At 39.7% G+C, this 16,112-nt stretch overlaps 1 protein-coding gene across 1 annotated transcript in view; it reads right to left on the bottom strand.

Moving 5' to 3' along the window:
- The window catches only part of LOC110532683 (glutamate receptor ionotropic, delta-1), a 344,048-nt gene that overhangs the window by 55,656 nt on the left and 272,280 nt on the right, over nt 1-16,112 (bottom strand). The window lies entirely within an intron of this gene.

Genomic DNA, 16,112 nt, shown 5'->3' with positions numbered 1-16,112 from the left:
CATATCCTCCTTACATATAACTGCAAAGCGTTCACCATTTTACCTAACAACAGTGTGCTCATCAATAACAGCACCCAGCACAACCCGAAAGCTGCCGATCGATCTTCTAACCTTGCAAGAGTCATAATTTGATTTTAATGTCCCTCATTTCCAGCTTGGTCTCTGTGAATATTGCAGAGACACCTGAACACAAGAGTAATATTTACCTACACGATTGAAGTGGTCTGCCTCTTACTCACTCTGAAATTAACGGGCCATGTGCCATTCAGACACACTTGCATTCAAACAGATAGCCCGTCGCTATCGATAGAGACACAAGAAATATAGCAAACAGCTGCTGGAGTTAGTGACTCTCTACAGACTTATTCAGCAATGTACAAACAATGAACATTGTGTCATTGGATCATATCCTGTGTCTGAGAGTTGGAGCCAAACTATCTCCCAACCAGATGTAGGCAATAGGGTCTTGGAACAGGCAGGTAGATTATCACATATCATAGTTTGATCTACACAACACAATGCTACTCACCAGACAATAGAAGTGATTTCACAATGCTAGAGTGTTCCAGAAGGAAAAACATAAATTGCAGTGAAACAGTCCTTACCATAGAAGAAATCAACAAACCCATTTGTGCATCTGAGTAATCCATTTAGGCACATACAATACATACTGTTTGGTGCGTATGAAAGCCTGGCAGCAAAAGCCTTGGTCTGGTCCCCAAGGATAACCTTGATGTTAGAACGAGCAGACAGTTCTTTGTACTTTTCTTATGAAAACTGTCACATTCTATAATGTAAATAACAAAGTGAAGGGGGCTATGTTAGTGCGCCAGCTGGGTAAAGGTTATGATTGGGGCAAACGGTCCTCCTAGTTTAGCCTCAGTTCAGCTCCAACAATAGCAACAGTATGGTAAACAACGTCGACCTTAGTCACACCAGGAATTTGACGTCATCAAGTTAAAAGGTTATGAGGTTCATGGACTTTTTGGGGGACAAATTATCTGTGTGGGATTGACAGCTGTTTGTCTATAGAACTTCAACTAGGACTCAAACATCTTTATGTGGTTTGTCCTTTATACTGTCAGTTTGATAGGTTTCACACATTATCACACTATGGCAACAACATGAACTTGTGACCTACCGGTCACATCTCAGCAACACATCTTGTCGAGAATTCAGTTGTGTTTTACATTTTTCCATCCACTTGAGGAAATTATTCTAAATTAAGCTTTGTAGAGAAATAAGGTTTTGGCATAAAATGCATACTCAGGAGAAGCAACATCAGAGAATGATTATATGCTATAATGTTAATGTAACTGAGTTAGTTTCACAGTTAGATCTAGTGACATAAGTGAGGGCCCTGAGGTTTGCTTTTACACCGAGGCAACACAAAGAAGAACATAATATAGAACTCCATGATTTAAAAAGGGAATTAGTGTTTGGCGGATTTGAGCATTTGAGGATATAAGGTCTCAGGAAAGCAAATATTTATTGTTGTTCAGAGTTGGATGGTAACTCACATTTCTGTATGTATTTGACCTCCTTATGGAATAATGCACTGAGATGAATTCCCAAAGGTTGGTGAGTGAAGCTATAACATTATATATGAAGCATCTTGACATTGAATATAATGGTACGGAATCCTCAATTGTGTCCATATTCACTATGCAATGGCTGCACAATTCTGACCTTTCCCACTAATTGCTCTATTGACTAATGAGATCTAATTGGGAAAAAGATCAGAGCTTGGCTGCCTATGTAAATGCAGCGAATGTACTGTACAGTCTAAATGTCTCTGTGTCTTGTGGATCCCTTGTTTGAGTATTAAAACAAAACCCTGCAAGATTGTTTGTCTAATCTGTAAACACAGCCAGAATCACTCAGGCTGTCTGGGTTTTGCTTTTGGTCAATAAGTGCAACAAGTAATTATGCCTACAAATGAAAATGGATCACTGCATCCCATGGTTGAGAGGATTAAACAAAAGGCAAAGGGCACAACTCTGCTGCATACTTTCTATTTAGTGTCAGAACAGATGCATTTCAGCAGCAACATTTGTTGTTCTCAGAGCTTATTAAACTACATGCCAAAAGCAGGGAAAATGTTTATTTGTCTTTGTTTCACACATAGAGACAAGCACAGTTTCACTTCATTATTGGCAATTAGCAAAACAAATGGTCTAATTGGCAATAATTGTGGAAATAACATGTTTTGCTTTCCCATATGCTGTCAATCAAACTGTTTAAAGTTTCTTATTAGCTCAAATTAGGATCTGTTGTGAATCCTTTTTTTTTGTATGAATACACAGTCTAGACTCAAACAACAGTTTATAAAGTTTAACACGTTTACTTCTTTATTTATTTGTTATCTGGCACATTACAGCACAGTAAGCTGATTAATGTTGGAAGTATAATAATTATAATATATGATAATAATGATAGTATAATAATGGATTTACTGCACCTTTATAAATCAAGCCAGGGAGGTTATTGTTATATTCTTAGAATATTCTTGGAATAAAGGGTTATGGTCTCCACCTTGAGCTAAGAGGTATTCCGCCTCATTTGGAGCATTCAACAGGCAAAAGAATCCATCTTACTCTGACAACATGTTATAATTAACATTTTGTTAGTACTGTTGGTAAAAAAAAATACACATTAGGATACTAGGTTTGGTATAAAATAAATGGTTATTCTATGCCACGTGAAATGTGTTGGTGTTACTCCTATCATATTAATGCAGAGTCTGTGTAAGAACTGTTTTGTAATGATGTGCTGTAACATGGCACAACCAGTATTACTAGTAATTGGAACATAGGTCGTTGGCATTGCTATATAGTAATGAGAGGATCTCTCTATTGAATGAAACCATTCAGTGATCCCAAGGGTTCAGGAGAACTTTAGATCAGACAGTCGTTTGAAAGGATAGACCAGGATGAGTTGTCAAAAGCTCACTGTTTAATTCTGTGCCAGTCTTACAAAGGCACCCAAGCCATAATGAGGCTCTTCATGAAATACTCACAATGGTTGGGACCCTGGCCTTATCTCCTATAGTCCTCTGTTGCTGTGGAAACGAGCTCAGACCTGAGCCTACTCATCTCCATTAGTATAGTGAAAAGCCTATGTAACTTAGCGCAGGGCTATTCAACTATTTCATTACAGAGGACACACATTTGGGATTGATTACTCTTCCTAAGACTGGTATAAAAAACAATGCACAAACACAATTATAATCTAAAAAAACAAAAAAATTATGAAAATTACATTTGATTTGAAGTGCTTTAAAGTTGAGCTGACAGTCGTTTTGCAATGTTTCGCTATGGTTTTAGTCATTAATCCCAGCAAGAGGGCAATATTTGATTAATGTACAGTAGTAGTTATGGGGGACACACTACTACACGGTCCTAGAAAACTCTAGATGGATGTCTTCTGACTTAGAAAACGGTCAAAAAAAATAAAATAATAATAATGTAAACATATACACACAGTTGAAGTTGGAAGTTTACATACACTTACATGCTGACCAGACCGGACAGGTCGCGTGCTTCACAAAATACATTTAGAAATTGGACAAATCAGCTAGCAAGTGCAAGCTAACTAGCTAAATTGCTATACATGTTTAAATGCTTTTCGACTTGTCCCCAAATTAATGTCTTTGGTTCAGAGTTTGTTTTGATATTTTAACCTGCGTGTTGTGATCGCGTTTGGTGTAAGGGGATTTTTTAACATTTATGCACGATAGCGCACGATGGCGCACGCGCACACGCACAGACGGATTTAGTTAGGTTGGAGTCACTAAAACTTGTTTTTCAACCACTCCACAAATTTCTTGTTAACAAACTATAGTTTTGGCAAGTCGGTTAGGGCATCTACTTTGTGCAAGACACAAGTCATTTTCCCAACAATTGTTTACAGACAGATTATTTCACTTAAAATTCACTGTATCACAATTCCAGTGGGTCAGAAGTTTACATACACTAAGTTGACTGTGCCTTTAAACAACTTGGAACATTCCAGAAAATGGTGTCATGGCTTTAGAAGCTTCTGATAGGCTAATTCACATCATTTGAGTCAATTGGAGTTGTACCTGTGAATGTATTTCAAAGCCTACCTTAAAACTCAGTGCCTCTTTGCTTGACATCATGGGAAAATCCAAAGAAATCAGCCAAGACCTCAGAAAAAAATTGTAGAACTCCACAAGTCTGGCTCATCCTTGGGAGTAATTTCCAAATGCCTGAAGGTACCACGTTCATCTGTACAAACAATAGTATGCAAGTATAAACACCATGGTACCACGCAGCCGCCCTACCGCTCAGGAAAGAGACGTGTTCTGTCTCCTACAGATGAACGTACTTTGGTGCGAGAAGTGCAAATCAATCCCAGAACAACAGCAAAGGACCTTGTGAAGATGCTGGAGGAAACAGGTACAAAAGTATCTATATCCACAGTAAAAACGAGTCCTATATCGACATAACCTGAAATGCCGCTCAGCAAGGAAGAAGCCACTGCTCCAAAACCGCCATAAAAAAGCTATAGTACTTTTTGGAGAAATGTCCTCTGGTCTGATGAAAAAAAAATAGAACTGTTTGGCCATAATGACCATCATTATGGCCATTCTGTTCTATATCTATTCATTTCATTATTTCCTGTCTTACACCTTTTCTTTTTTAACATAAGAAACACACACAAGGGCTTCTTTTCTAATTGCACTTTTAGATTGGGAAAGAGCAGAAATGTTTGGCACATAGGAAGTCAGGACAACCCGCTGGCAGTGATGAAGATTCACCTTTGATATGGAGGAACGAGTGTTCGTTTTCATGGCATTCATGTGAGAGAAGCTGGACTAACGTGTATGTTGACCCAAACATTGTTAAAAGAATGTGTGTAGATCATTGACAAAAAAATGACAATTAAATCCATTTTAATCCCACTTTGTAACACAACAAAATGTGGAAAAAGTCAAGGGGTGTGAATACTTTCTGAAGGCACTGTATGTGATATCTTACTTGTGGCGACAACCCACGTCCTTCCCTGTCAGTATTCCAGACCACCCAGGCCTCCCATGAAGAGTGTGCACATGTGACATTAAACAGAATCACTGCTCCCATCTGTCATTGCATTCAGGCATTCTTCCCCTCAGCTTGTAGCTCGTGACGCTACACCTGAGCTGAATCCCTAATGCTCTGCTCTCAATGCAGTAACAAGAGACCTGTCTGTTGGCAGGTCAGCCTCAAAATGAAAACCAAAGCCCCTCTCATGATAAACAACAGGAGCAGTGGAAACAAAAAGGACGATAATACAATAGCAAATGTTCCGTCAATAAACACAATAGTGATAAATTATGGTGGCGAAAGAGAAGCCCTGTTCTCCTCTGATACGCACACAGTCAGAATCTCAAACACTGAGTTGACAGTGATTGCTGTGTGTTTGTGGGCAGATTGGATACCGATATGACTGTTTATGCATGCCACAACAAAAGTCTTGACCATGTGTGCCTTCTAACCCTCCAAGCACATTATTAAGGATCATTTCTGCATACGTGACAAGAGAAAGGCTGTATATCAAACACAGAGCCGTCCTTAAACATCATTCTACAATGGGTCGGTCAAAACAAGACGCATTTTAAGCTATACTAAAAAACTTGTTTAGCACAGGTAAGCAAGCGTATGATACAAAAATGGGAATCTGGTTTTCTGTTCCATCTGAGAAATCCCTGGTCATCCACTTTCCCCATCAGCCCATCCAGCCAATTCATTAACTTGATCTCCACTGTAACAGGCATCTAGACATTATTCCCCCTTGCTTCTAGCCTAACATTTCGTTTGCAACAACGGGGGGGTTGTACAAACATTGCTGTCTGTCACTCGACATTTGCAACATAGTTTCAATATTGAAATTCGATCTTCTCATACCTATGACCGCAGTAGTTTAGCACCCCTCTGTTGTACAATTCTTTATTTAATGGTGTGAAACGTGTGCTGCTGTGACTTCAATGCCAAGTCGAACTTGCTGATGTGTAACAACAAGAACATACGTTGCATTTTAACAAAGTGTCTTAGACTTACTTCCAAGATAACATGTAAAGTGTCTTAGACTTACCTCCAAGATAACCTGTAAAGTGTCAGACATACCTCCAAGATAACATGTAAAGTGTCAGACTTTCCTCCAAGATAACATGTAAAGTGTCTTAGACTTACCTCCAAGATAACATGTAAAGTGTCAGACATACCTCCAAGATAACATGTAAAGTGTCAGACTTTCCTCCAAGATAACATGTAAAGTGTCTTAGACTTACCTCCAAGATAACATGTAAAGTGTCAGACATACCTCCAAGATAACATGTAAAGTGTCTTAGACATACCTCCAAGATAACATGTAAAGTGTCTTAGACTTACCTCCAAGATAACATGTAAAGTGTCTTAGACTTACCTCCAAGATAACCTGTAAAGTGTCAGACATACCTCCAAGATAACATGTAAAGTGTCAGACTTACCTCCAAGATAACCTGTAAAGTGTCAGACTTACCTCCAAGATAACATGTAAAGTGTCAGACTTACCTCCAAGATAACATGTAAAGTGTCTTAGACTTACCTCCAAGATAACATGTAAAGTGTCTTAGACATACCTCCAAGATAACATGTAAAGTGTCTTAGACTTACCTCCAAGATAACATGTAAAGTGTCTTAGACTTACCTCCAAGATAACATGTAAAGTGTCTTAGACATACCTTCAAGATAACATGTAAAGTGTCTTAGACATACCTCCAAGATAACATGTAAAGTGTCTTAGACATACCTCCAAGATAACATGTAAAGTGTCTTAGACATACCTCCAATATAACATGTAAAGTGTCTTAGACATACCTCCAAGATAACCTGTAAAGTGTCAGACTTACCTCCAAGATAACATGTAAAGTGTCAGACTTACCTCCAAGATAACATGTAAAGTGTCAGACTTACCTCAAAGATAACATGTAAAGTGTCTTGGCACAGTAGGAAGATAGACATAACACATCAACAAGGTGCCTTTTCGCACAGCTGGAACATAAACTTTGCATTAAACCGGCAAGGGGTTTATGTTGTGAATCTATGATGCTACCTCAATTGAATTTTTATTGAAAAAATTGATGGGTTAACACATTAATACTCCATTACCTTGTGTTTATCTGTAATTAGTTTGAAAAGGATATAATGCTACACATAGGGAAGCTAGTTACAAGTGTTACGAAATTACCCAATAAATATGATGCTGATATCACATATGATGATTCCATACTGTACATACCTACATGTACTGTACATACCTGCCTTATCTTCGTGACCAATGAAATGGTCGTTCAGCAAGCCTCAAACAAACACACTGACTTTGCTCAGTCATTCACGATTCACAAGAAAAAGTAATCATGAGCATTTACTGCCACAAAGCAACAACAGCAGCAGCAGCAGCATAGACAACAGAAAAACAACAGGCTAAAATGAAATGTTCTACCATCAGTATACAGAACTGGTGGAGTGCTTTCAGGTGAGTTGCTCCTTGTAATTGTTTCCCAGGCACTCTCCCTATTTTAAAGCCATTAATCTGGAATAACGGATCAGAGGTACAAAGACATCTTCTTCTTCTGAAACTGCCGGGGGGGGGGGGGGGGGGGGGATGGCATGGGATAGATTCCCAATGGACAAAGAGTTTGCACTGCAGAAATTTGAACAACACTGGTATAGCTAATGAAATAGAAAATGTTGGACTAATACCAATTTAGAGTCTCACCTCATTCCTACATTTAATCAGCACGAAAATGTGCCTACTTGCCTCATGTGCTTGTGTCGGTGAAGATACTAAAGCGGCAACTTTGGGGAGTTTTACCATTGCAGTGATGTGGGGGATTCAAAGCCCCCCTGCGCTGCTGTGTCATTGTAGAGTACTTGTGGCTGTCGAAGCCTTTCAATCCCATCATGCACTGGGGGCCAGTTCTCCCATTGCCTCTGAGGAGACAACACTACCCACCAGGTAGGCATAGGTAGTCTTCTAATCTTTGCCGCAGGCTATGGGCTCACACACTCACACTCTCTCACTAGTGAGACTGCCAAGAAGTCAATGCACCACATAGAGCTGTCAGGAGAGGCAGAGGAAAAACAAAGCAGCTGAAGCACAGAGGGAAAAGGGAAGGTGCTATTAAATTGTGACAGGCTTGTCAGGATGTGATGAGCAGAACAGTGTCAGACAGACTCCTAAGGCTCAGACGACTCCTGGCGTCCCCACCACCTCTTTTTCTCTCTCCTTTTCAACACTTCCTTTGAACCACCTGTGTATGAACCATCTATAGTGTCTTCCATCACACCTATAAAGGCAGTGCTAAGAGGAGTTAGAACAGAGCACTGAATAACTCTACTTCAAAATAGCCATTATAGTCGCCAATAACACAAACAAGGCCATTTCGGTGGAAAAAACACCCAATATTGGTTGAACGAAATGAACATTAAGATGCAGATACTAAAGAGTAGTGTCCATTATGCTTGATGAACAGGTAGACTGAGAAAATGATGTTCTGCTTTTCTCTTAAAATGTCCTCCAGATTAAATTAAACTATCGTATACTATAGATCAACACAGCGTGGCCTTCAGGTCTAGTTGTTCTGCTCCCCCAGAGAAGACATGCTGTCCATATGGATGGTGGGCTTTGCTACATATGGATGAGTGGGTTTAACAAGTACAGAGGAAATGATGTAGCAGGGTGGGGGACCAAAGTTCAACAATAAGCTGATATTAATTACATACAGTTGTATGGGTGAGATGCAAGGATAGTGTGAACAGCACAAGTTGTGGGTGTTGGAGGAGAGTGGGAGTGTGAAAACTAGAGTTCTTCCCACTGGTAATATGAAACCGAGCTGACAGTTGGCCAAGCAGGGAGTTTTGGGAGAGAAGAGGTCAGGTGATAGCATATTGCCAGCAAAATGCCAAACCAAGTCCACAGATAACACCCTTAGACATGGCTGATATTTAAGTGTTTTTGTTTTAATTTCTCCTTCGGAATGAATGATAAAATTGATGTTTTTAATGTATTCAAGTTTTTTCAGGTGACTTGCCAAAAGCATGTCAGTCAGAGTAGACTGGAGAAGATCTTTCAAATACACCTTAAAGGGGTGTCATCCATTTTTTTAAACTTCTGAATTAATGAAACATACCCATTGATTGTTGAAGAAAATATCGTATGAATTAGAGGTCGACCGATTAATCGGAATGGTCGATTAATTAGGGCCGATTTCAAGTTTTCATAACAATCGGAAATCGGTATTTTTGGACACCGATTTGGCCGATTTTCTTTTTTAAAAATGTACACCTTCATTAAATCTTTATTTAACTAGGCAAGTCAGTTAAGAACATATTCTTATTTTCAATGACGGCCTAGGAACGGTGGGTTAACTGCCTCATTCAGGGGCAGAACGACAGATTTTTACCTTATCAGCTCGGGGGATTCAATCTTGCAACCTTACAGTTAACTAGTCCAACGCTCTAACCACCTGATTACATTGCACTCCACGAGGAGATTGCTTGTTACGCGAATGCAGTAAGCCAAGGTAAGTTGCTAGCTAGCATTAAACTTATCTTATAAAAAACAATCAATCTTAATCACTAGTTAACGACACATGGTTGATGATATTACTAGTTTATCTAGCATGTCCTGCGTTGCACATAATCGATGCGGTGCGTATCGTTGCTCCAATGTGTACCTAACCATAAACATCAATGCCTTTCTTAAAATCAATACACAGAAGTATGTATTTTTAAACCTGCATATTTAGCTAAAATAAATCCAGGTTAGCAGGCAATATTAACCAGGTGAAATTGTGTCACTTCTCTTGCATTCATTGCACGCAGAGTCAGTGTATATGCAACAGTTTGGGCTGCCTAATTTGCCAGAATTTTACGTAATTATTACATAACATTGAAGGTTGTGCAATGTAACAGGAATATTTAGATTTATGGATGCCGTCGGTTAGATAAAATACGGAACGGTTCCGTATTTCACTGAAAGAATAAACGTCTTGTTTTCGAGATGATAGTTTCCGGATTCGGCCATATTAATGACCTAAGGCTCGTACTTCTGTGTGTTATCGTGTTATAACTAAGTCTATGATTTGATAGAGCAGTCTGACTGAGTGATGGTATGCAGCAGCAGGCCCATAAGCATTCATTCAAACAGCACTTTCGTGCGTTTGCCAGCAGCTGTTTATGACTTCAAGCCTATCAACTCCCTAGATTAGGCTGGTGTAACCGATGTGAAATGACTAGCTAGTTAGCGGGGTGCACGCTAATAGCGTTTCAAACGTCACTCGCTCTGAGACTTGGAGTGGTTGTTTCCCTTGCTCTGAATGGGTAAAGCTGCTTCTATGGTGGCTGTTGTCGTTGTGTTCCTGGTTGGAGCCCAGGTAAGAGCGAGGAGAGGGACGGAAGCTATACTGTTACACTGGCAATACTAAAGTGCCTATAAGAACATCCGATAGTCAAAGGTTAATGAAATACAAATGGTATAGAGAGAAGTAGTCCTATAGTTCCTATAATAACTACAACCTAAAACTTCTTACCTGGGAATATTGAAGACTCATGTTAAAAGGAACCACCAGCTTTCATATGTTCTCATATTCTGAGCAAGGAACATAAACGTTAGCTTTCTTACATGGCACATATTGCACTTTTACTTTCTTCTCCAACACTTTGTTTTTGCATTATTTAAACCAAATTGAACATGTTTCATTATTTATTTGAGGCTAAATTGATTTTATTGATGTATTATATTAAGTTAAAATAAGTGTTCAATCAGTATTGTTGTAATTGTCATTATTACAAATACATTTTAAAAAATGGCCGATTTAATCGGTATCGGCTTTTTTTGGTCCTCCAATAATCGGTATCGGCGTTGAAAAATCCTAATCGGTCGACCTCTAGTATGAATGCCTCAGGAGCTTAGTTCAGCTGACGCAACCCATCAGAACACAAAATATAAGCTTGTTTCACTCTGTTTGCAAACAAAGTCAATTTAAACAAACAATACATAGCCTCAAAACATGGTTAAAACTACACTTTTGATGTTAAGGATGGTCAGTCCTTGCATCCATAGCTGTCTATGACTTTGAGAGTGGTTACATTTCTCCAGCCCTACACTCTCAGAAAAAATGGATCCAAAAGTGTAACGCCCAACCCAGGAGATGAGAAGTAGGTACAGGGAGTGAACCATTTAATATAGACAGACCTGCAACGAGACAGGAACAGCATCTGTACATAATCAAGACACGACAAACAATGTTACTACTGGAAACAACAGAGGAGCAGATATATATGCAGGGACAATCAACAAAGTGAGGTGAGTCCAATGAGCGCAGCTGCGCATAATGATGGTAACAGGTGCGTATGATGATGGGTAGCCTGGCACCCTCGAACTCCAGTGGGGGGGAGCGGGAGCAGGCGTGACAAAAAGGGTTCTTGAGTTGTCCATAGGAGAACCCTTTTTGGTTGCAGGTAGAATCCTCTGTGGAAAGGGTTCTACATAGAACCCAAAAAGGTTTTCCTGCTTGGTTATAGCCTTGTACCGTTCGTGCCAGCTTGTCCTGATTTGGAATGTTTACAACAGTAACAATAACAGCTGAAAACTCCCTCGGGAGGAAGAAGGGTCTGCATTTGACCAACAGGTATTCGAAGAAAGGTGAACAATGGAACGACACTTCCGCCGCTCTCAAGTCAAACCCCTCCCCCCCTCGATTTCCTCGACATCACTGTCCTGTCCGCACGGTGATTAGTATCTTGTTTAAGAGCCACGTTTCAAAAAAGCAGAGAACATTGCAGATTTGAGAATCTCGTTGGTAGCAAATCCGTGATTGGAGGGCATCCATCTTATTATCAAGTGACTGTACATTGGCCGGTAAAATGGAGGGAAGAGGTGGCCTGTTCTCCCTTTGCCTTAATCTCGCCAGGATCCCCCCTCTCTTGCCTCTGTAAAATTGGCATTTCCTATCGGGTAGCCCGAAAATTGGGTCAGAATAACAGAAAGAGCCCAGGGCAGATGAGTCGAAGTTGAATCCGGAATTTAGGTAAAGAAACTGCCAATCAGATGTTCAAAAGTTATTGTCGGTTGTAAGAAATTATAGCGGATACATTGGTGACCCGTTTCAGCAAGCTTGGCATATGTTGCACTGCACTACAAAGGAGAGGCATTTTAACGTAAACTTTTTATTTTTGATCAAAATTCCTTTTTCGGCAGAAATGTCTTCTGGAACATGTGAACTTTCATGTGCCTTCATAACAAACGTGTATGCTATTTGTAAATAAAAATAAAATGGAAAAATTACGGGCCTAGTTAGTTTAGCCATGGAAAAAGACAGGTTCCTTCTTAAGTATATTTAAAATGATATTTAAAACCAAATACCAAATACTACTACTACTACTACTTTTAGACTTTTTCTCAAGTAATATTTTACTGTGTGATTTTCCATTAAGTCCTTTTCTATTAAAACTTGTTGAGGATAGGGGGCAGTATTTTCACTTTGGATGAATTGCGTGCCCATAGTGAACTGCATCCTACTCTGTCCTAGATTGCTAATATATGCATATTATTATTACTATTGGATAGAAAACACTCTGAAGTTTCTAAAATGGTTTGAATTATGTCGGTGAGTATAACAGAACTCATAGGGCAGGCAATTTTCCAAACAAGAAGTGAAATTCTGAATGTGGGTCAGCTTTGACGTCATCGCCCCTTCCTTTCCCAACAAGATATGGATCTGGTAGCACTTCCTACGTCTTCCACTAGATGTCCTCATTCAGTGGAATGGAGCTTTTGGTGTGAACTTTGACCTAATGGGAGGGGAAATAGTCACGTTCTTGGCAGAATGCAATTTCCCTGTGGCGCAGTTCTCTGTGGGTGCCACCGTCGTTCCATTTGGCTGCAGCTGAAAACGTATGATCCGGTTGGATATATATGAAAATAACATCCTGAAGATTGATTCTCTACTTAGTTTGACCAGTTTATTCGACCTGGAATATATATTTTTGAAGTGTTCGTGCGAGTTGTCCTGGACCAGCGTCAGCTTTTGGGCACGTGAGCTGAAAGTGATAGCAAATGCAGCTAATTGGACACTAGTATTGGACATTATGGAAGAAAACAATGATTTATTGTGGAACTAGGACTACTTGCACTGCATTCTGATGAAAGATCATCAAAGGTAAGGGAATATTTATGATGTAATTTCGTATTTCTGTTGACTCCAACATGGCGGAGAAATACTTTTACGTCTGAGCGCTGTCTCGGATTATTGCATGGTAGGCTTTTTTCGTAACGTTTAAAAAAAATCTGACACAGCGGTTGCATTAAGAACCAGTGTATCTTTAATTATATGTAGAACATGTATCTTTAGTCAAAGTTTATGATAAGTATTTCTGTTATCTGGCGTAGCTTTCTATAATTCCTCCGGATATTTTGGAGGCATTTCTGAACATGGCGTCAATGTAAACTGAGATTTGTGGATATAAATATGCATATTATTGAACAAAACATAAATGTATTGTGTAACATATCATATGAGTGTCATCTGATGAAGATTTTCAAAAGGTTATTGATTCATTTTATCTCTAATCCTGCTTTTGTGACTCTATCTTTGGCTGGTAAAAATGGCTGCGTTTTTCCTTTGATTTGGTGGTGGTCTAACATAAATATATGTTGTGTTTTCGCTGTAAAACATTTTAAAAATTGGACATGATGGGTAGATGAACAAGATGTTTATATTTCATTTACTGTATTGGACTTGTTAATGTGTGAAAGTTAAATATTTCTAAAGAATATTTTTTAATTCCCTGCGCCACCTTTTCAGCTGAATGGGGGGGTGGAGTTCCCCTCGGGGATCGCCTTGCCATAACAGGTTTTAAGGTACCTTTACTTTTACTCAAGTATGACAATTGGGTACTTTTTCCACCACTGCTTTCTGATATGCAAAAAAATATATGAGTTTTGAGAACATGTTCAATAATTTGACATATTAAATCCATATAATTATTTCAGACATAGGCTAAATGTTTGTATTCCATCTGCATAAAGGCACGTGCAAACCACAGGCTAAAAGCACTGTAACCGGTGGTCTAGAAACAAGAATCACGTATTTTCTGCTGTGGAGTTCCAACTGTTATTTTTGAATTTGGATGCCACAAATTAGAGTTCGAACTGACAATTGGAGAAGCAAAGAGGTAAGAATATTTTCAGAAAATACCTCAGAGGTTAAAACGCTAAAATTAGTAGCCAATTGGAGATGTTTTATTTATCTTAGTAACTCGAATCAAGAATGTTTAGCTAATTTGGCCAGCAGCCAGTAGGGATACCTAGCCAGCTAGGCTTGATAGCAGGGTTGACTAGCTAGCTAACAAGCCTCAATGTGACAGATAACGTTTTAAAACGGTTGGGCGTATTTTATATTACTGGTTAATATTCACCTTATTTAAGAACCCTGAAACAAAACAATGTCCGAACGTTATGTTTTGTGGAGGATTTCTGTTATGGCGCTCTTGCCATTTTGCGAACGTTAGCTAGCTAGCTCAAAATGTTGTGGGATCATACCAAGAAAAACCTTTCAAAATCAAATGGCAAGTCTGTGCAACATCCGCAGATTATTCAAGAGTGGGAGGACAATATGAAAAAATGGCCACACACCACCTTCGAAGACATCTTCAATTATTTAGTCTCATCTCTCGGTGTGGATGGGTCAGAGATGAGGAGCTACAAAAGTATAGAGGCATATCAATACCTCCACAGCGGCCTATTTGGGCGGGTGCTTATTCACTGTCTTGAGGATGACACCTGATGTTCCTCAAAGCAGATGTCCAGCTCAGTCAGAGCAAAACACACCATCATTCTGCCGGGATTCTTGTATCATCTGTCGGCATGGTAGAGAAGGCAGGGTCTTCTTGTGTTGCAGGGCAGGGGAAGTCTTCCAGTCATGCAGCTGCAATACTATGGAAAGTAGCTAGCTTGCTGGCTTTTTGTTTATCATAACCCTTCCTATGACTGATACGTTTGACGTTAGCTAGTTACTTAGCTAGTTAGCTAATTGTGATGATACCAAATCACTGACCAGAACTGATAATGTTAACTATTACAACATGCACACACAGTTTTTGGTTTCAATGGCTCATTGTGTAAGTATATCAGTCCAATCTCGAATGGCAATGATGTAGGTACAGAATCAAGGTGAGTTTTACAATCAAATAGGAAAATACCAACATAACCTAAACCTACTAGTTAAAAGGAAACTGTGTAAACTAGTCAGCTGTGAACACCATGTATACTAGTGCTCTGTGCTGTAATTGACTATTCTAACAGTAGTGTTTTGTTGAAGGTACAGAATGCTGTGTATGGAGGATTGACAGGGGTGTCCTATACAGATGAGCAATGCCAGTGGGCCTCTGGGACGCAGTGGAATTTATCTCCAAAAAGGTTGAGCGAGATGTGTTTCAAACGTCACAAACCAAATGATGAGTTCTCTGACAGCACCCCAGCCGCTTCTCCATCTCTACCTCCAACTGCTGCGTACCACTCCCACAACGCATTTCAGAATAGTTTGGAAGGGGAGCCTTCTACAGCAGCCTCATGGTGAACACGGCATCAGCATGCAGTGTCAGAAATGCTTGTCATTTTATGACGTTTATGTTAAGCTGGAGGAGTGTAATTCTGCCAGTTTGGAGAAATAAAAAAAGCACAGATTGCCTCCCATGCGTGGTATGATGCGCATAAACTTTGGATCACTGCTAGCTCAGCAAAGAAGGTTCCTGTGTGCACCTCAACAAATCCCAACAACTTTGTGAGGAAGCATCTCTTCCCCAGGTTCCATGGGAACTCCACAACCACATATGGCAAGGAGAACAAGCAGGTGGCCTACACATGGATGGAGAGTTGTGGGTTTAGTCTGGAGAAGAGAGGCAATGTAGTGAGTGTCAAGGAGCCATGGCTTTCTCCAAGCCCAGATGGAGTGTTAAACTCTCAAGAACTTCTAGATATCAAATGTCCTGTTCTGAGTAAGAAGTGTGTCTCTGACTGAACTGTTCTCTGGTAAATTCACTGACGTAAAGCTGGTGGATGGGGTT

Source organism: Oncorhynchus mykiss, chromosome 1, assembly GCF_013265735.2.
Source record: "Oncorhynchus mykiss isolate Arlee chromosome 1, USDA_OmykA_1.1, whole genome shotgun sequence".
NCBI lineage: Eukaryota > Metazoa > Chordata > Actinopteri > Salmoniformes > Salmonidae > Oncorhynchus > Oncorhynchus mykiss.
The sequence above is the reverse complement of the archived record's forward strand: the minus strand, read 5'-3'. Positions and strand labels throughout refer to the sequence as shown.